General features: G+C 37.4%; 1 pseudogene; it reads right to left on the reverse strand.

Annotated features, from left to right (window-relative positions):
* Positions 1 to 9,088: 9,088 nt before the first annotated feature.
* LOC119523601 lies at positions 9,089 to 9,437 on the reverse strand (annotated as a pseudogene).
* Between the last annotated feature and the right edge of the window lie 11,878 nt (positions 9,438 to 21,315).

Below are 21,315 nucleotides of genomic sequence, written 5' to 3' on the forward strand. Positions count from 1 at the left end.
ACAATCGGGTACCTTCACTGGAGGATGGCCATTGGCATCCGGAAAAACTCTTGATAGCTGGGAAGGCACATGGATGGTGTCTGCTTGCTCCCAGGTTGTGTTTCAAAATGGTGTTCTCCAAAATGTCTGCATCAGCTTCCAACGGCCATCCTCAAAACGTCTGTCTCAACTACAGCAGTGAGCTCCTTATGTCTGAGCTTATATAAGTCTCTAGTAAACTAATCAAGGCCCACGCTGAATGTGCATGGCTACACCTCCATGGAAATTATCTAATCAGAGCTATCACCTACAGTTGGGTGGGTCACATCTCCATGGAAACACTGAACCAATAGGTTCCAACCTAAGCCACACTAATACGTCTGCCCCACAAGATTGCATTAAAGAATATGGCTTTTTCTGGGGAACATAATATATACAAACCAGCACCCAAGTGATAATTTATACAAATCACCTAGGAGAATATCTATCATTTTATACCTTACAGCTACTGCTACTATTGTTGACTGTCAAAACATCTAGAAATCAATCTCTTCTGGGACATATTAAATATCCTCTTTTCTTTCTTAAGTAACTAAATTGAAATGTGGCATGGTTGTTTTCTCCTTCATAATTATTTTCCAATTAAAATTTTGTTTGTATCAATGTAATAATGCACATAGTTTTCAAAACAAGAAAATTGCTAAAAGATTTATAATAAAAAAAGCAACCCCCCACCCTCCCCTTTCTCTCCTCACAGGCCTGCAGCAATCACTTTCAACAATTTTAGCTGCTTCTGATATTCCTCCATATTTCTAAATGATATGCTTATGCAGGCATTTCTTTGATTCATTAATTTTATAAGTCTATTAACTTCCTGCTGTGGTAGATGAGAATTTTGTTATACTGTTCACACACACATATATATGCCATACACGCATCTCCTTTCCTCATTTTTCCAATGTAGTTTTGTTACAATTTTTGGATAACTCAGGAGTCAATATTTACATTACTATATCTATATAAGTATTGTTTACCATGGATCCAAATGATATCACTGATAACTTTTCCTTTCTTGTATAGCTTATTGGTTTTTTTGAAGTTAATAATTGACCCATTTTTATTTACTTTTCTTTAAACTCTATTTTTATTCTGCACGCTCCAACAGATCTGTTATATACCTATCAAAATTGGATGCAAAATGGAAAATTAATCTATTGATTTTTCTTCCCCTGGAGAGCTCACTTGCAGAGGCCTCCATTTTCTTCTAGTCTGATTTTTTTAAAATTTTATTTTGAAATAAATTCAAACTTACAGGAACAGTTGCAAAACTGTTCACCCATACACAGAACTCCAGCATACCCCGACCCCCCTCCCCCAATACCCCATCCACCAACTTTAACATCCTGTCACGCCACCATTTCTTTCCCTCCCTCCCTATCATCCATCATCTATTGCTCTGTCTTCTGAACATATGAGAGCAAGCTGCACACATCCTTGAACAAACAATATAATTCACATATACATTTCCCATGAATAAGAACATTCTTTTATGCAATCCCGTTAAGCGCAGCTAAGAAGTTCAAGAAATTCAACATTGATACAAAGCTTAGATTCTATATTTCCTTTTTCTTCCTTATGTCTCAACTGTGTCCCTTTGAGCCTCCTCTCCTCCATCCTCAGATCCCATCCAGGATCATCCTTGGCATTTAATTGTCATTATCTATTTAGACTGTCTTTTTTTTTTTCCAATTGTGGAAACATATATACAGCCTAAATCTTCCCATTCCAACCCCTCCCTAGCATTCCATTAGTGGGATTAATCACATTTAGAATGTTGCAATGCCATCACCTTCCTACCATCCATTACTAGAAATTTCCCTTCACCCCAAACAGAAACCCTACACTCATTTCTTAACTCCCCATTGCCCCTTCCCCCACTTCTTGTAACCCATACTCTACTTTTCATCTCTCTGGTCATATTCTCTGATACTTTCTTTGTGTTTACCGTGGGGCTTAAATTTAACATCTTAAATCTATAACAATCTTGTTTTTCTTTGATACCAACTTAACTTCAATAGGACATGTAAACTATGTTCCTATACTCCTTCATTCCCCCACCTTTATGTAGTTCTTGTCAAAAATTACATATTTTACATTGAGTCCAAAACCACCAATTTATCATTACACTTTTATGTATTTTAGATCCTGTAGGAAGTAAATAGTGGAGTTACAAATCAAAAATACAGTAGTATTGGTATTTATATTTACCATGTGATCTTTACTGGAAATCTTTATTTCTTCATGTGGTTTCAGTCAATTGTTTAGTGTCCCTTCCTTTCAGCCTGCTCAATTCCCTTTAGCATTTCTTATAGGACTGATCTACTGGTGATGAAGTCCCTCAGCTTTTGATTATCTGGGAATGTTTTCATCTCCCCCTCATTTTTACCTTCCAGTTTTTTGTGAATTTTCTAAGTCTCTGATGGTCATTGACTTCTATTTGTATTCCATTGTGGTCAGAGAATGTGCTTTGAATATATTCAATTTTTTTTTAAATTTATTGAGGCTTGTTTTATGTCTCAGCATATGGTCTATTCTGGAGAAAGATCCATGATCACTAGAGGAGAATGTGTGTCCTGGTGATTTGGGATGTAATGTTCTATATATGTCTGTTAAATTTCTCTATATCTCTCTCTCCTTTCTTTGTTTCTCCATCGGTAGGGCTCCCTTTAGTATCTGAAGTAGGGCAGGTCTTTTATTAGCAAAATCTCTCAGCATTTGTTTGTCTGTGAAAAATTTAAGCTCTCCCTCAAATTTGAAGGAGAGCTTTGCTGGATAAAATATTCTTGGTTGGAAATTTTTCTCTCTCAGAATTTTAAATGTGTCATGCCACTGCTTTCTTGCCTCCATGGTGGCCGCTGAGTAGTCATTACTTAGTCTTATGTTGTTTCCTTTGTATGTGGTGAATTGCTTTTCTCTTGCTGCTTTCAGAACTTGCTCCTTCTCTTCAGTATTTGAGAGTCTGATCAGAATATGTCTTGGAGTGGGTTTATTTGGATTTATTCCATTTGGAGTTCGCTGGGCATCTATGCTTGGTGTATATATGGTGTTTAGAAGGTTTGGGAAGTTTTCCCCAACAATTTCTTTGAATACTCTTTCTAGACCTTTACCCTTCTCTTCCCCTTCTGGGACACCAATAAGTCTTATATTTGGATGTTTTATTTTATCTGTCATATCCCTGAGGTCCATTTTTATTTTTTCGATTTTTTCCCCATTCTTTCATTCTTTCATTTTCTGTTCTGTGGTCCTCGAGGTTGCTGATTTGTTGTTCAGCTTCCTCTAGTTTTGTGCTATGAGTATCCAGAGTCTTTTTAATTTGGTCAACAGTTTATTTCCATAAGATCACCTATTTTTTAATTTACTCTTGCAATTTCTTCTTTATGCTCTTCTAGGGCCTTCTTCATGTCCTTTATATCCTGTGCCATGCTCTTCTTCATGTCCTTTATATCCTGTGCCATGCTCTCATTGTCTTTAGTTCTTTGATTAATTTCTCCAAGTACTGTGTCTCCTCTGTTCTTTTGATTTGGGTGTCTCCAAGTACTGTGTCTCCTCTGATCTTTTGATTTGGGTGTTTGGGTTTGGGTTATCCATATCATCTGGTTTTATCATATGGTTTAAATTTTCTGTTGTTTTTGGCCTCTTGGCATTTGCTTTACTTGATAGGGTTCTTTCTGGATATAAAAAATAGCAATCTAATTTTTCAGATCTACAACTTGGTGGTGTACACTTTCTCTAACTAACCAGCAGATGGTGTCTGCGAGTCACCTATTCCCCTCAAGTCTGTCCTCCCCAACTTTGTCTTTGTGGTGCATGGGGGTCTGATTCTTGTGGAGTTCAATTGGTGCACTAAGTTTGTGTGTGTTGTTGGTGCTGTCCGCCCTGAATGTGGGGCGTGTGTCTGAGCGGTTAGGGAGGCAGGGCAGCTTTAATAATCAAACCTCCCAGGTGTTCCTGGAGATTTAAGGCTGTTGCACGAGTCTAAACCTTCATTTCAGTCCCACCACAGATTGTCTCTGCTGCTGACCCACAAGTCCTTGGTATTGGCTTAGGGTCCCTGGGATTTCTGGGTGGGTTCCTCTTCCCTGCTGTGCCCTTCTAGCACCTCTGCTGAGGGACAGCTGTGCTACATCACAAATGCGCACCGTCCCTCAAGGGAAGCCCTGGGCCGCCGGGCCGTGCAGGGGCGTTCCCAGCCTGCTGTAAAGATGGCTGAATGGGGTGTGTTAATTTCCCCCTTTTCGCACAGCTCTGCCTTCCCAGTTCTGGGACAATTAGATGTGGGTGCACTAAAGGCCACTGTCCATGGCCGATATTGTGGCGTGTGCACAGTGCTGTGGGAAACACTCCCTGTCAGACTGGGTTTCTTGGCGTGGCTCTGGGCAGTGGCTCCGGCCCTGGGCAGGGGCGTCTCCAGCCTGCTGGGGAGATGGCTGCAAGGGGCATGGTTTCTTTCTCCTTTTGGCTCCCCTCTGCCCCCCCTGGCCCCGAGACAATCAGCAGCAGGCTATCCTCCACACCAGACACACAGAGGTTGGCACAGCCCGCTCCTGCTGTGCTTCACTGCACGGTTCTCACTGTTGTAACCACAGCCGCTCCCAGGTTGTTTTTTTTTTTTTTAAAAAAGAACTAGTCCGTCTCCAAATGCCAACCCATGGTTTCCCCACACCGCAGCGCAGCCACTGGACTTTCAGCCGGCTCACTCACTCGTTTCAGAATGCAGACTCCTGGTTTCACCAAGTGCACGGTCCCTGTGAATTTAGAAGACCTTGTCCGGCTGGTGCATCGCTGGAACTGGTGTTCTGGGTCACTTTCTGGCTTTTATCTAGTATTTTTCACGGAGGTGTTTTTTTGCCCTGTCTCACCTAGCCGCCATCTTAGGTTCTCCTAGTCTGATTAATTTTTAGATCACTTGCACAGCTGTCCTCTTGAGTCTTCCTTTGGTTATTTCCCTGTGTTGGATCTTTTGTTTCATGGGTCACATGTCATTTTCTTAGTAAACTCCAGTCTTAGTTTCCTAGGGCTGCCATGACACAGTGCCACAACCTGGATGACTTAAAACAACAGTAATTTTATTGTCTCACAGTTCTGGAGGCTAGAAGCCTGAAATCAAGGTGTTGGCATGGCCAAGCTTCCTCTGAAGTCTGTAGGGAAGAATCTGTTTCATGCTTCTCCTCCTCACTTCTAGTGGTGGCTTGCTGGTAATCCTTGGAGTTTACTTCAGTCATCACATAGCATTCTCCCCTCTGTGCCTCCTCTCCCCTTCTTATAATGACAGCAGTCATGTGGATCAGGGGCCCAACCTACTCAAGCTTGACCTCATTTTTTTTTTCTTTTTTTCTTTTTTTCTTTTTATTAAGATTGGTCAGATACAATACAATTATCCAAAGATCCAAAGTGTACAATCACTTGCCCCTGGGTACCCTCATACAGCTGTGCATCCATCACACTTAATTTTCGTTCAATTTTTAGAAACTTTTCATTACTCCAGATAAGAAATAAAGTGAAAGATGAAAAAAGAAAAAAAAGAAAAGGAAACTCTAATCCTCCCCTATCCCTTAACCAACCCCTCTCAATTGTTGACTCGTAGTATTGATATAGTACATTTGTTACTGTTTATGAAAAAATGTTGAAATACTACTAACTGTAGTATATAGTTTGTAATAGGTGTATAGTTCTTCCCTATATGCCCCTCTATTATTAACTTCTAATTGTATTGTCATACATTTGTTCTGGTTCATGGAAGTGATTTCTAGTATTTGTACAGTTGATCATGGACATTGCCCACCATAGGATTCAGTTTTATACATTCCCATCTTTTGACCTCCAACTTTCCTTCTGGTGACATATATGACTCTGAGCTTCCCCTTTCCTCCTCATTCACACACCATTCGGCGCTGTTAGTTATTCTCACATCTTGCTACCAACACCCCTGTTCATTTCCAAACATTTAAGTTCATCCTAGTTGAACATTCTGCTCATACTAAGCAACCGCTCCCCATTCTTAAGCCTCGTCCTATATCTTGGTACCTTATATTTCATGTCTATGAGTTTACATATTATAACTAGTTCCTATCAGTGAGACCCTGCAATAATTGTCCTAATGTGTCTGGCTTATTTCACTCAGTATATTGCCCTCGAGATTTTGTCATCAACCCATTTTTTTTTAATATGGTTTTGTTCACTCACCATACATTCCATCCCAAGTAAATAATCGATGGTTTTCTGCATGGTCATACATTTATGTGTTCACCACCCTCACCATTATCTATATAAGAGCATCTATATTTCTTCCACAAGGCAGGAGGGAGAGTCAAAGAAGGTAGAGAGGCAAAAGAAAGAGGAAGAAAAAAGACAGCTAGGAAGCAGCAAAAGGAAAAATAACCTTAAATCAAAGTAGAATAAAGAATCAGACAATACCACCAATGTCAAGTGTCTAACATGCCTCCCCTATCCCCCCCTCTTATCTGCATTCACCTTGGTTACATTAAAGGAAGCATAATACAATGATTCTATTAGTTACAGTCTCTAGTTTATGCTGATTGCATCCCTCCCCCAATGCCTCCCCATTTTTAACACCTTGCAAGGTAGACATTTGCTTGTTCTCCCTCGTAAAACAACATACTTGTACATTTTATCACAATTGTTGGATACTCTAGATTTCACCAAGTTACACAGTCCCAGTCGTTATCTTTCCTCCTTTCTTGTGGTGTCTCACATGCTCCCCACCTTCCTCTCTCAACCGTATTCATAGTTACCTTTGTTCAGTGTACTTACATTGTTGTGCTACCATCTCCCCAAATTGTGTTCCAAACCACACACTCCTGTCTTCTATCACCGTGTAGTGCTCCCTTTAGTATTTCCTGTAGGACAGGTGTCTTGTTCACAAAGTCTCTCATTGTCTGTTTGTCAGAAAATATTTTGAGCTCTCCCTCATATTTGAAGGACAGCTTTGCTGGATACAGGATTCTTGGTTGGTGGTTTTTCTCTTTCAGTATCTTAAATATATCACACCACTTCCTTCTTGCCTCCATGGTTTCTGCTGAGAGATCCGCATATAGTCTTATGAAGCTTCCTTTGTATGTAATGGATCGCTTTTCTCTTGCTGCTTTCAGGATTCTCTCTTTGTCTTTGACATTTGATAATCTGATTATTAAGTGTCTTGGCGTAGGTCTATTCATATCTCTTCTGTTTGGAGTACGCTGCACTTCTTGGATGTGTAATTTTATGTCTTTCATAAGAGATGGGAAATTTTCATTAATTATTTCCTCTATTATTGCTTCTGCCCCCTTTCCCTTCTCTTCTCCTTCTGGGACACCAATGATACGTACATTATTGTACTTTGTTTCATCCTTGAGTTTCCGGAGACGTTGCTCATATTTTTTCATTCTTTTCTCCATCTGCTCCTGTGCGTGTAGGCTTTCAGGTGTTTTGTTCTCCAGTTCCTGAGTGTTTTCTTCTGCCTCTTGAGATCTGCTGTTGTATGTTTCCATTGTGTCTTTCATCTCTTGTGTTGTGCCTTTCATTTCCATAGATTCTACTAGTTGTTTTTTTGAACTTTTGATTTCTGCTGTATACATGTCCAGTGCTTCCTTTACAGCCTCTATCTCTTTTGCAATATCTTCTCTAAACTTTTTGAATTGATTTAGCATTAGTTGTTTAAATTCCTGTATCTCAGTTGAAGTGTACGTTTGTTCCTTTGACTGGGCCATAACTTTGTTTTTCTTAGTGTAGGTTGTACTTTTCTGTTGTCTAGGCATGGTTTCCTTGGTTATCCAAATCAGGTTTTCCCAGACCAGAACAGGCTCAGGTCCCAGAGGGAAGAAATATTCAGTATCTGGTTTCCCTGAGGGTGTGTCTTAGAAAATTGCTCCACCCTTTGATGCCTCAGGTCACTGTGCTTTTCTGCCCAGCAGGTGACGCCTGTTAGCCTATAATTCTTGACTGGTGTGAGGAGGTACGGCTGGCCGTGTTCCCCCAGGCTCTGGGGTCTGGTTCTGAATGGAAAGGGCCCCACCCCTTTCCTCCTAGAGAAGACAGACCCCCCAGGTGGAGGTTATTAGCATTTCAATGGTCTCTCTCTCTGCTTGTGCTGTCTCCACCCTTCTCTGCTTCACAGCCCTGGAAACTGAAAATGACTGGGGCTTTCTCCACTGAGCCAAAAAAGAAACAGATAGTCCCCTTCAGACCCAGTCCAAGGCGACCCTCCGGCTCTCCCAGGTCAGTCGTCACCCATAGCCTCTGTCTGTTTTTTGGGGATGCGTACCTGTAGTGAGCAGTTCACACTCGCTACTTAAAACCCCAGTTGGAGCTCAGCTGAGCTATATTCGCTTGCTGGGAGAGAGCTTCTCTCTGGTACCACGAGGCTTTGCAGCTTGGGCTATGGGGGAGGGGGGTCTCACGACTTGAATCCGCAGGTTTTACTTACAGATTTTATGCTGTGTTCTCGGGCATTCCTCCCAATTCAGGTTGGTGTATGATGAGTGGATGGTCTCGTTTGTCCCCCCGCAGTTATTCTGGATTATTTACTAGTTGTTTCTGGTTTTTTTTAGTTGTTCCAGGGGGACTACTTAGCTTCCACTCCTCTCTATGCCGCCATCTTGCCCCTCCTCCCACTTGACCTCATTTTAATTTGCCTAATTCTACCTGCAATGATCTTATTTCCAAACAACGCCACATTCTGAGGTACTGGCAATAGGACTTCAACATGTCTCTTTGTGGTACATAATTCAACCCATAAGAACTCTCTTTTTTGTTAGAATACATTTTTTTTTCTGTCACTTCCTAATATAGGATGCATGTGAGGTAAACATCTATAATTCTAACCTTATGCTTTAGTTTGACTGGGTTTAGAATTTTGTTTGGAAATCTTTTTTCTTCACAATTGTCCTCTAGAATCTCCTATTAAGAAATCTTATGCTATTCTGATCCCAATCCTTTTAAAATCTTTTCTTTTTCCTGTTGCTCTGAATTTTCATATAAGGAGCCTTAGTCTGTGTCTTTTTTTTAAAACAAGCCTTTGATTTTTAATACTCAAAAAAGCTTCAATATATTTTTATTTAGCTTTCTGGCTCTGTGCTTGTGCCTTCAACACTTTCACAACGATTTTCTGCTCTTCAATCAGGAAAGCACACTTGATCCTGTTACGGACATGTTTAGCACACATGGAACCACCATAGGCTCTGCTGACATGTTTTTTTTTTGTTTTAGATAACCTCATAAGAATTTTAGGCTTCACAGCACGAACCCTCTGAAGTTGGCCTGGGCACACGCCACATGCAGATTTTGGTGCCTTCCCAGTCTTCTTGGTATAAAGGTAAACAATTCTATTGCTGGGACAGCCTAGTTTTGTTAGAAGCAGTAAAGTAGAATAGCCTATGATAGTATGTCAAACGCTGGACCATTTTGAATACCTAAATTAAAAAGGCTGTAGGTACCATCCCTGGAAAATGAAAAGGAACAGTATGTGTCTTTTTAAAAAAAATTCATTGTCCTGAATTCTTGGAGGATTCTTTTATTCTAGAGACTTATGTGCCTCAATTCTGGGACAATTTCCTATATTAGTTCTTTGCTTACTCCCCCCCCCCCCATTTTTGGTCTCTCTGTTTGGAATGACAATTAATTGAATATTGGATCCTATGGTTGATCCTTTTAGGTTTCTTGGTCTTTTCCCTCCTATTTTCCATCTCTTTGTAATTGTAAATTCTACCTTCTGGGGGAAATTTCCCTTACTTTATCATCTAAACTGTTTAACTTTTTAACATTTTTGAATATAAGATTTTAATTTCCCCCAGAGCTTTTTCTTATTGACTGTTCTTTTTTTATGCCTATTCTTGTTTTATGGTTGTAATATCTTCTCTTGTCTCACTAAGGATATTAAATATATTTTTTTGACATTTTCTTCTGTTCCCTGCTTTATCTTTGTTTCCTCTGGGTTCCATTTTCCCTTTGGCTTATTTATTCATTTTTTCTTCATTCCTTTCTTTCTTTCATTCTTTCATTCTTTTATTCTTTTTTTTATGTTCTTTAATCTTTCATTCTTATTGTTCAAAGAGCTTTAATGAGATATATTTTACATACCATACAAGTCACCTGCTTAAAGTATACAATTCAATGTTTTTTTAGTATACTCAAAAAGCTGTGCAACCATCAACACAATCTAATTTTAGGACATTTTTGTCTCCCTTAAAAGAAACCCCATACCCATTTAGCAGTCAATCTTTATCCCCTCTCTTCCTCACAGCCCCAGCCCTAAGCAATTACTTAATCTACTTTGTGTCTCTATAAATTTGTCTATTCTGGACATTTTATGTAAATGGAATCATTCAATATGTGGCTGTATCTGGCTTCTTTTACTTAGCCTAATGTTTTCAAGGTTCATCCATGTTGTAGAATGTATCAGTACTTCATTTCTGCTTATCAGTAATTATCAGTAATGAATAATATTCCATTATATGGTTATACCACATTTTGCTTATCCATTCATCAGTTGATGGACATTTGGGTTGTTTCCACTTCTGGGATATTTTGAATAGTGCTGCTACAAATTTTCGTGTACCAGTTTTTGTGTGGACATATGTTTTCAATTCTCTTGGGTATTTACCTAGGAAAGGAATTGTTGGGTCATATGGTAACTCTATGTTTAACCTTTTGAAGGACTACCAAACTGTTTTCCACAGCAGCTGCACATTTTACATTCCCAGGGGCAATGTATGAGGGTTCCAATTTTTCTATATCCTTGCCAACACTTGTTAATTTTCATTTTTCAAAGTATAGCCATCCTAGTGGATGTGAAGTGATATCTCATTGTGGTTTTAATTTGCATTTGCCTAATGACTAATGATGTTCAGCGTCTTTCCATATGCTTATTGGGCATTGTATATTTACTTTGGAGAAATGTCTATTCTGATTCTTTGTCCATTTTTAAAATTGTCTTATTCTTGAGTTGTAAGAGTTTTTAAAATATATTCTGAATGTAAGTTTCTTATCAGATATATGATTTCCTGATGTTTTATCCCATTCTGTGTATATTTTCACTTTCTTGATGATATTCTTTCAAGACCAAAAGTATTTAATTATGTTGTAGTGCAAATTATTATGGTTAGTGCTTTTTGTGATCAGAAATTCTTCCCTACTCTGAGATCATTAAGATATTTTCTGTATTATTTTCTAAAATCTTTGCCCTTCACATTTAGGTTTTTAATCCACTACCTAGAATTGATTTTTTTTTTTTTGCCTATATGAGCTCAACATCGAAATTCAGTTTTTTTCATCTAGATATCTATGTGATTGAAAAGGCTTTCTTTCTACAGTGCTCTGCAGTACTCTCCATCGTATGTTAAGTACTCATATATGTGTGGTTCTATTTCTTTGCAGTTTGTTCCATTAATCTATTTGACTCGATTATTACAACTTTATAATATATTTTGATATGTGGTAGATGAGGTCCTTCACCTTGTTCTTTAAGTGTGTCTTGCCTTTCTTTACCCATTGCATTTTCATATAATCAGGCTGTCAAGTTCCATACAAAAAAATCTGTTTTGATTTTCATTGAGATTGCATTGAATTTATAGATTAAATTCAAGTAAATTGATGTTTTTGTAATACTAAGTCATCCAAACCATGAACTTGGTGCCTCTCAATTTATTTAATTTTTAAAAATCTTTTGATAAACTTTTGTAATTTTCCCCATAGCAATCTTACATGTCTTTTGAAAGACATTTTAAGATATTTGATATTTTTGATGCTATTGTAACTAGTATTCTTAAAAAGTTTGAGTAAACTGCATGTGGCTGGTATATAGAAACCCAATTTAATTTTCATCTCATGTATTGTGTTTTTTTGGTGTATTAATTTTTATATCAAACAACATTGCTAGATTATCATATTATTCTAATAGTTATGGATTATTTTGCATTTGCTTTTGACATAATATCATTTTCAAAAAAAGTTTTGTTTTATCCTCGCTAAACTTTATTCCTTTTATTTATCTTCCTTGCCTTAAATATACAAACATAAGATGTCCAATAAAATGTGATCTAGTAATGTAGTGAATTGTACTGGTTGCTTTTCTAATATTAAACTATTCAAGCATTCCAGGAATAAAGTCAGTTTGGTCAGGTTGTATCATTCCTTTCATATTCAGATGGATTCACTCTGATATATTTTGTTTAGGATGCTTGCATTCGTTCCTGAATGAAATTGGCCTGTGATTTTTTTTTCGTATTTTGTTTATCAGGTTATGCTAGCCTCATCAAATACAGTGAGGAAGTACTCCCTTATTTTCTATTCATTGGAAGAATTTCTGTGAGATTGGAATTATTTCTTCATTGAATGATTTGTAGAACTCATCAATGGAGAGAACTGGCAGGAGTTAACTTTGTAGGAAGGTTTTTGACTACAGATTCAGGGTCTACAATTATTATAGGACTTTTCAGATTTTCTCTTCTTTCTTAAGTCAATTTTGATAAGTTCCATTTTTCTATTTATTTCAGATTCAAATGTTCTTAATATTCTCTTATTATCTTTTTTGCGTCTGTAGAATCTATCATTATGACCATTGTTTCATGCATGACTTTGGATATTTATACCTTCTCTCTTTTTACTTGATCAGCTTCCCCAGGGGTTTATCAATTTTATTAGTCGTTTGAATAATCAACTTTTGGATTTGCTGCTCCTCTCTATTGTATATTTGTTTTTTTATTTCATTGATTTCTTCTTGTTATGGTTTCCTTCATTCTTCTTTCTTCAGATATATTTTGATGTTTCTTTTCTAATTTCTTTATATGGTTTCTTAGTTAATTAATTTTCAGTCTTGCCTCTTTTCTAACATGTGCACTTAAAACTTGTAAATCTTGATTTTGTTTCTTTTTTTCCTATATGTCACATGACCTTGTTGGTACTGTTTTATAGAATCAATCTTCAATTACTTTAGCCCTTGTAATTACCACTTATTTTTTTTATTTGAGAAGTAGTGTGCCAGTTCGATGTATTATGTCCCCCCAAATGCCATTATCTTTGATGCAATCTTGTGTGGGCAGACATATTAGTGTTGATTAGATTTTGGAATCCTTTGGGTGTTTCCATGGAGATGTGATTCAATCAACTGTGGACAAGACCTTTGGTTGGATAATTTCCATGGAGGTATTGCCCCACCCATTCAGGGTGGGTCTGAATTAAACTACTGGAGCACTATATAAGCTCATACAGAAGGAGCAAGCTTGCTACAGCCAAGAGGGACACTTTGAAGAATGCACTGGAACTGAGAGGAACTTCAGCTTATGGAGATATTTTGGAGACAGCCTTTGAAAGCAGATTTTTGCTTCAGAGAAGCTAAGAGAGGACAAATGCCCCAAAAGTAACTAAGAATGACATTTTTGAGGCGCTGAAGCCTAGAGAGGAATGTCCTGGGAGAAATCCATTTTGAAACTAGAACTCCGGAGCAGACGCTGGCCACATGCCTTCCCAGGTAACAGAGGTTTTCCGGAGGCCATTGGCCATCCTCCAGTGAAGGTACCCGATTGTTGATGTGTTACCTTGGACACTTTATGGCTTTAAGACTGTAACTGTGTAACCAAATAAACCCCCTTTCATAAAAGCCAATCCATTTCTGGTGATTTGCATAGCAGCAGCATTAGCAAACTAGAACAAGTAGGTTTATGGAAAAATCATGCAGAAAGTACAGAGATTACCATTTATTTTTAGCTTCATTCCTTCTTTCATTATATACCTTACATTTGAAATCATTTTTCTTTTGCTCGAAATATTTCCTTTCAAATTCCCTTTAGTCAAGGTCTGTGGTGATAAACCTTATTAATTTTTGTTTGTCTAAAAATGCATATATTTCACCCTCATTCTTGAAAGATATTGTCTCTCTATAGTAATTCTAGATGGGCAGTTATTTTCTTTCAGCACATTGAAAATATCTTTCCACTGTGTTCTGACTTTGATTATTGTAGATAACTATTGATCTAGCTGCTTTCCTTTGAGGGATATCTGCTATCCTTCCTTTAAAGGATATCTGCTATCCTTCCTCTGGCTACTTTTAAGATTTTCCTTTTTACCTTTGGTTTTCTACCATTTCATTCTAATATGTCTAGGTGTGGACTCCTTTTTATTTTTTCTGCTTGGGATTCCCTGAGCACTTGATTCTGTCACCAGTTTTGGATAATTATCAGCCTATTTTTCTTCAGATATTGCCTCTGTTTCATTCTCTTTCTTCTCAGATCAAATATATTTTTGACTTTCTCATTGTATATTCTATATCTCTTACTCTCTTTTCTATATTTTTCTTTTTATGCTGCATTCTCTTTAATTTCTTTTGACCTATCTTTCAATTCACATTTTTTTCTTCTGCTCTGCCCAATCTGCTGTCAAATACATCCACTGAGTTTTAAATTTCAGAATTGTAATTTTTATTTTTGGAGTTACTTTTGAAATATACTCTGTCACTTTTTAATGGTATCCTGTTCCTTGCATGTATTTTTGAGTTTGTCATTTATTTCTTTAAATATTGCTATTTTAAAATCTGTTTCTGACAATTTCAATATCTAAAGTCTGTGCACATCTGTTAATGCTGTCTATTGTTTATGTTCCTAGTTCATGTTGTTTTGTTTCCTGTGTTCCTTGCCATCCTTGACTGCTTATGTGTTACCGACCTCAAAAAACTATTTGTGTGGTTCTTTGAGGCCTAGGATGGATTTGCCCTCCTCCAGGGATGCCTTGGGTTTGATTTTTTGAGGTGTTCAGATATATTAACAGGGCTTGAGGTTCTTTGGCTGATCTAAGTGTGAATCCATTTGAGGACTGGTCTGTCGCATAATATCTCATGGATTGTTTTTCCTAACCATTTTTTCCCCTCTGCCAAGACATACTTCTCTTTTGTCTCTTGGTTTTGGGGAGCTAGTGTGCAACCCTTTGTGATTCCGCCTTAATATGAGGAGGCTCTCCTGTAAGTCTTCCTACTCGGGGCTGGCCCTGGGCCTTGATTTCTGTCCACTCTGAACCAAGGCCTAAATGTGTAGTGTGGTATAAGCAGATGCCCTTTTGGCAAAAGTGGTTTGCTGCTCTGGTAGTACATTTATTTCTCTGGATAATCTTTCATCTAAAAATTAGTCTTGGCGTTTAGCTATTTGATGCTTTTAAGGTGATTAAAATAATTTTTCCAGTTTTTTTTCTGTTTTCAAAAGACGGTTTGCTCTGAATAAAATTTCACACCTGTTACTGGAAACAGGGAGTCCTACTTTGGTATTTATAGTCTCTTTGTGATAGATTATTAGTTATTGTACTAAGGAAGTATGTATTTAATTTATGACATTATTATACATAATTCTTTAACCCTTGGTAGTTTTAATTAATTCAAGTTCTTCTCAGTTCTCTTGTCCCCATGTTCAAAGAAACTCTTGCCCATGAGGCATGTTAACTGCCATTGTGAGTATTACTGTCTCTGGCTGCTTCTAGGTTTTACTATTTTTACCTTAATGCAAATTAATTTATTTGATTACTTAATGGTACTTCAGAGAGCAAAGAACCCATTCTCAAGAAATGGTGTATAAGCCAGGAAAGTTTCAGCAGGATTGGAGATGATTAAGTAGTTGCCCTGGCAGTAAGCCATTCTAGGTGTTCTAGCAATATAAGGACACTTGTTGGAAGGTGTGGATGTGGAGAACAAGCTTAGATAATGGGTTTCAGGAGGGGTATGCAAAGTGCACTTGGGAATGTGAACTAATATTTATTTAGTGCTTGCTAGGTGCCAGACCAGTGCTAGAGACTTTAGATAGGCTATTTATTTTAATGAGGTGCTAGAGGGAAAGAATACAGAAGACGTCAATCTTAAACTACTTAATTTTATCTTGCTGGTGATAGCTCAGCTGTTTAATGCTTGGTCCTAAAACCATTTCTAACAGCTGAAGCTCAAGGGGAAGGCAAATGTAAAATTGCCACTTCTGACTTTTGTTGATAACAGGTATGTCTCCATTCATAAATGCAGCAAGAAGAACTCAAGGAATGACTTCTGTTAAAGACCCATCTGGAATTGCTAATAAATAACAGAATATATTTATTTGAATTTCATTTTTTTTTTGCCAATGAATAACCTCTGTGAAGCCTTGCAAAATTATGCAAGTGTCAAAAGTGGGCAGTGAGAAGGCTTGGATCACCCTCTGATTGGATAATCATCTTCCAATCTATTGTCAGTTTATAGGATTCATTTTCATGTGGCAAAAGGAGTGTGGTCCACAGACCTCGCTACTTTTGTGTTTTGGCTCCAGGGTTAGTTAGACCCATGTAAAATCCTTGTTATTCTCTCTGATATGACCTTTCTGAAATCAGTCTTCCATGGCCCACTCCCATATTATATTCATTTTGAAAAGAATATGATTTTGAAAAAGGCTTATGTGCGTATTAATATTTAGGTGGAACCACATGAAATTACTGGTTCTCTATAGCAGTGGTTCTCAAAGTGTGGCCCTCCAGCCCAGCAGCATGAGTCTCACCTGGGAACTTGGTAGAGCTGGGTATTGTGGACCCCACCCCCGACCTACTGATAGAAACTTTGGAGGTGGGATCCAGCGATCTGTGTTTTGGCAAATCTTTCAGGTGATTCTGATGCATGCTCAAGTTTGAGATGTTGACATTTCTTGAGGGAAGAGGGTGTTTTAAGTTTCAGGCCTGTGCTTTTAAAGGAATTATATAATTACATAGATTGGCTTCTCATTTTAGTAAACAGTTTGAGGATCCATGTCAGGGAGCCTCGGTTTTATGTGCCATGGAAATAACCCAGAAAGAGTTCTGAAAACTGCTCCCTTTGTCCCTACAAGGAATGGGTCCTTTTGCTACTGCGTGCCATTTATTTTTACAAATACCATGTCCCATATTTCCCTCCATATTTAGTCCCTGTATAAGCTAAGCTACATGGATAATGAAAGTCTCTAGGGAATGGACCCTCAATTGCTCTTATTTTTTAAGCCTCCTTCTCCAAGCCTTGTCTGAAGCACAGGTGTGTGTGTGTGTGTGTGTGTGTGTGTGTGTGTGTGTGTGTGTGTGTGTGTGTGTGTGTGTGTGTGTGTGTGTGTGTGTGTGTGTGTGTGTGTGTGTGTGTGTGTGTGTGTGTGTGTGTGTGTGTGTGTGTGTGTGTGTGTGTGTGTGTGTGTGTGTTTCTTTTTCCTCCTGGAACCTCTTATGGTAGTATACACAACATCTGCAGATGTAGCCTTTGTGTAAACCTTGGTTTTGACATTGAACAGGATTTGTACTGTAGAGTCTGAGTGGAAGAAATGGCAAATGCAGAATTGTTAGTAAGTTCAGACTGTCCCTTAGCAATTGCTTTAGTTTTCAAAGGCTAAAGTGTTCAGCTGTTATAGCATTTATTGGAGATAAAGAGATGGCTCGTAGGAGAATACTTGCTGGAAAGAAAGGACTGTGTGGCTTTTCCTCTGTAAAAAATTTCACCGCTAAACTCTGGGCTGTCCTGCCTCCTTGCTATTTTTGTTCATTGGTAATTTCCCCTTGAAATGTTATCATTTAATTCTCCCTCAGGCCTTTCTCAACCATGTGTTGAATAGCTAAATGCTGCTTCAGCTAATACCACCATTCAACAGAGTAAACTCTATGCAGTCTCTAAAACTGGAGACAAAATACAACCTACCTCCGACCTTTGAGGCAGATAATCCCTCGCTGTGAAGGCTACGATGATTTTGCTTACAACTTTTGGGGTAAAGGCAGAAATCACACAGTAAACTTTCAGGAACTCATTGATGGCATAGATTTGTCTTGACAGAATTGTTCTTTTCTTCTTCAACTGGTTATAACACCATCACTCCTTAGATTTGTGCCTGGATCTTTTACCTTACTGGGCATAGTGCTAGAGGCTTTATGTACATCCTGTTTAACACTGCAACACTAAGTAGTAAGTATTATTCTCTCCATTTCACAGGAGGAATCTGTGACTTGGAGAGATTTTAAATGGTAGCAGTTAGCGTCTAACCAATTTCATTCTGGCTTCAAGTCTGTACGGTTCTGTCTCTACCTTGCAACTCTTCTGTCCATCTGAAAGAATTTTTCTCCCAGAAATTTTGCAGGCTGAAAACAATATTGAAATAATTGACTCTCTGGGGGATTTCCTTATGGTTGACCTACTTCTGCAGTTTATAGTTAGGGAATTGGCAAGTGAGCAAGTATTCTTGTTATAGGGTTTCCTAGTTTCTTCAGAAAAGGATAAAAATCAAGCCCATGGATATCAGTGGTGATCCAAGGGAAGAAGTGAAGGCATGATTAAAAATAGCTATAGCATGATTAAGAGGGATTTTAATTAGAAGACCCTTGCTTGAAGATTCATTTGATTCTTTGAACAAATAATTATTAAGTACCTATTATATGCCAGGCATATTTCTAGCATTGCAGTGAGCAAAACATAAAAAACCCTGCTCTCATGGTGCTTACATTCTAATAGGAATAGGGGAGAGGCAGACCATAAAGAAGTAAAAATATGTAATATATTAGATGGTGATAAGTAGGGATGTACCAGTGTTTAGCTTTTGTTCTACTACTTGGCCAAAATTGGTTTTGTTTTTGGCCTCTTGGAGTCCAAATAGCTAAAAGCCTTCTTTAATGTCATTTCCAGCACTCCTGGAAGTGTGTGTGACCACTGATCACACAATTGCATAGATTACCATCATACATAAGGAACATAACATCAGTTAAAAAAGGCACTCCATTTGGATTTATTATTAATAGCTAGTGTTTTAGATACCTTGGAGTAAAAAAGTTCCTTATATCAAATATATTGATGTATTTAAATTCTATGTTGATTGAAATTTAAATGTATATTTGGTATTGCAAGAATAAGATGCTACAATAATTAGTGAATGTAAGAAGTATTACTATTTGTTCAAACCAATTATTAAGATCTTTCAAACAGTTAAATAGGGATATTGATAGATAATATGAATAGTAAAAGCATGTCAATCATGTAGCTTTAGAAAGACCATTAAATCTTTTTTGGACCAACAGATATTTATACATTTTTAAAATAAAAATACAAAGCATAGTAATAGAGATTAAATTATACCATCATGGTAGTATTTTTTTTCTTTTTTATTCTGGTTTTATATATATATATATATATATATAATAACCATTGTAATAATCTTTAAGTGTACAAGTCAATGGCATTAATTACTTTTACAATCTTGTTCTACCATCACCGCCTTCCATTACTAAAACTTTTTCATCACCCAAAACAGAAACTCTGTACCCATTGAGCAGTAACTCCCCATTATTCTGTATACTTCGTGTAAGTGGAATATACAATACTGTCCCTTTGTGTCTGACTTATTTCATTCAACATGATGTCTTCAAGGTTCATCCATACTGTATCATGCATCAGAACGTCATTACTTTTTAGGGCCAAATAATACTCCATTCTATATATATGTACCATATTTTAAAAATCCATTCAGTGGTCGATAGACATTTGGGTTATTTTGACCATTATGAATGATGTTGCTGTGAACACTGATGTGAAAGTGTCTGTCCTAGTCCCTGCTTTCAATTCATTGGGGTGGAATTTCCAGATCATGTGTTAATTTTATGTTTAGCTTTTTGGGGAGCCACCAAACTGTTTTCCACAGTGGCTATACCATTTTATATTCCTTCCAGCAATGTACATGAGTTCTAATTTCTCTGCATCCTTGCCAACAGTTATTATTTTCCATTTTAAAAATAATAGCTGTCCTAGTGGGTGTGAAGTGGTATCTCATTGTGATTTTAATTTACATTTCCCTAATGATTTTGAGCATTTTCTCATGTGCTTATTGACAATTTATATATCTTCTTTGGAGAACTGTCTATTCACATCTTTTGCCCATTAAAATTTTTTTTTTGTCTTTTTTCTGTTAAGTTGTAGGATGACTTTGTATGTTCTGGATACTCAATCCCTATCAGATACATGTTTTCCAAATATTCTCTCCCATTCTGTGGTTTGTATTTTCACTTTCTTGATCGTGTCCTTTGATGCACAAATGTTTTAAATTCTTATGAAGTCCAATTTATCTATTTTTCTTTTGTTGCTCGTAATTTTGGCATCATAGCTAAGAATCCATTGTCAATCCAAGGTCATCAAGATTTCCTCCTATGTTTTCTTCTAAGAGTTTTATGATCTTAGCTCTTATGTTTAGGTCATTGATCCATTTCTATATGGTGGAGATAGGGGTCCAAATCATTCTTTTACATGTGGATATCCAGCATTATGATAATCTTTATTGAATTACTTGTTATAAATAAAATTCACAGCATTAAAGAAGATAATCTTTAAGAATGATAATGAAAAAAAATGACAAGAATGGTAATGACTGTCCTGATCTGGTGGCTTTTTGGTTGAAAAAATGCTTTCATGGGACAGGTCTTTATTTGCTCCATATTTTCCCAAAGAGTATATCTTGTTTGGTACTATAAAATTCCCATGCTTTTTGTAGTGGATTGAATCATTGGTTTCAATACTTCCATACCTTTGCATGGCCTCTTGGGAGACATAGTTCTTTCCTGACTCAACTTTGAGCTTGGCCGTGTGACTTTCTTAGGTGAATGGGATGTTAGTGGACATAATGAGAGCAAAGATTTGAAATGTACTTGTGTAATTGACCTTGAACTCTTTCATTTCACCTTGAGAAGAATATATTTTGGAGAGTTCCTTGTCCAAGAAGGAAGTGGGGCATCTGGAGCATACATGGACCTAACTCAATGCCTCGAGTTATGCTGAAACTCAATATAGGCAGAAACCAGTTTGACCCACAAATGCATGAGCAAGAAATAAATTCTCGTTGAATGCAGTTGCGATTTTTTGTGGGTATTTGTTGCATAAGCATTATTGTGGCAGTGGCTAACTGATTCATTATTATTATGGAATATTTAAGTCTTAGTGATTGTATTTCTCACATAAATAATTCAACAGGTTGGAGAATTACTGGTTATACCTTCCCTGGGATTGAATTTCTCAACCACTTGGCGTTATCACTTACAGGTCACCTAGATGATCATGAGAAAATTTTATCTTATGGGAAAAGGGAAGGTAACTATACTGTTTGAAAGACTGACTTTTTTTCCTGGCTTTTCTTATCTTTTCAAATGTTTTTTTCTTTAATAGGGGTTCACTTTTTCAGCGTTATCATCATCAGCTGTACATGAAAAGCAACTTTTCAAAAGATTGCTCAAATACACTTAGGGGTTGTTCACAGGGTGGTGGATCCACTGCTTTTTAGACTTCAGTAGCTTTTTGCTTCTCAAGAG

This window comes from Choloepus didactylus, chromosome X, assembly GCF_015220235.1.
Source record: "Choloepus didactylus isolate mChoDid1 chromosome X, mChoDid1.pri, whole genome shotgun sequence".
Taxonomy (NCBI): Eukaryota; Metazoa; Chordata; class Mammalia; order Pilosa; family Megalonychidae; genus Choloepus; species Choloepus didactylus.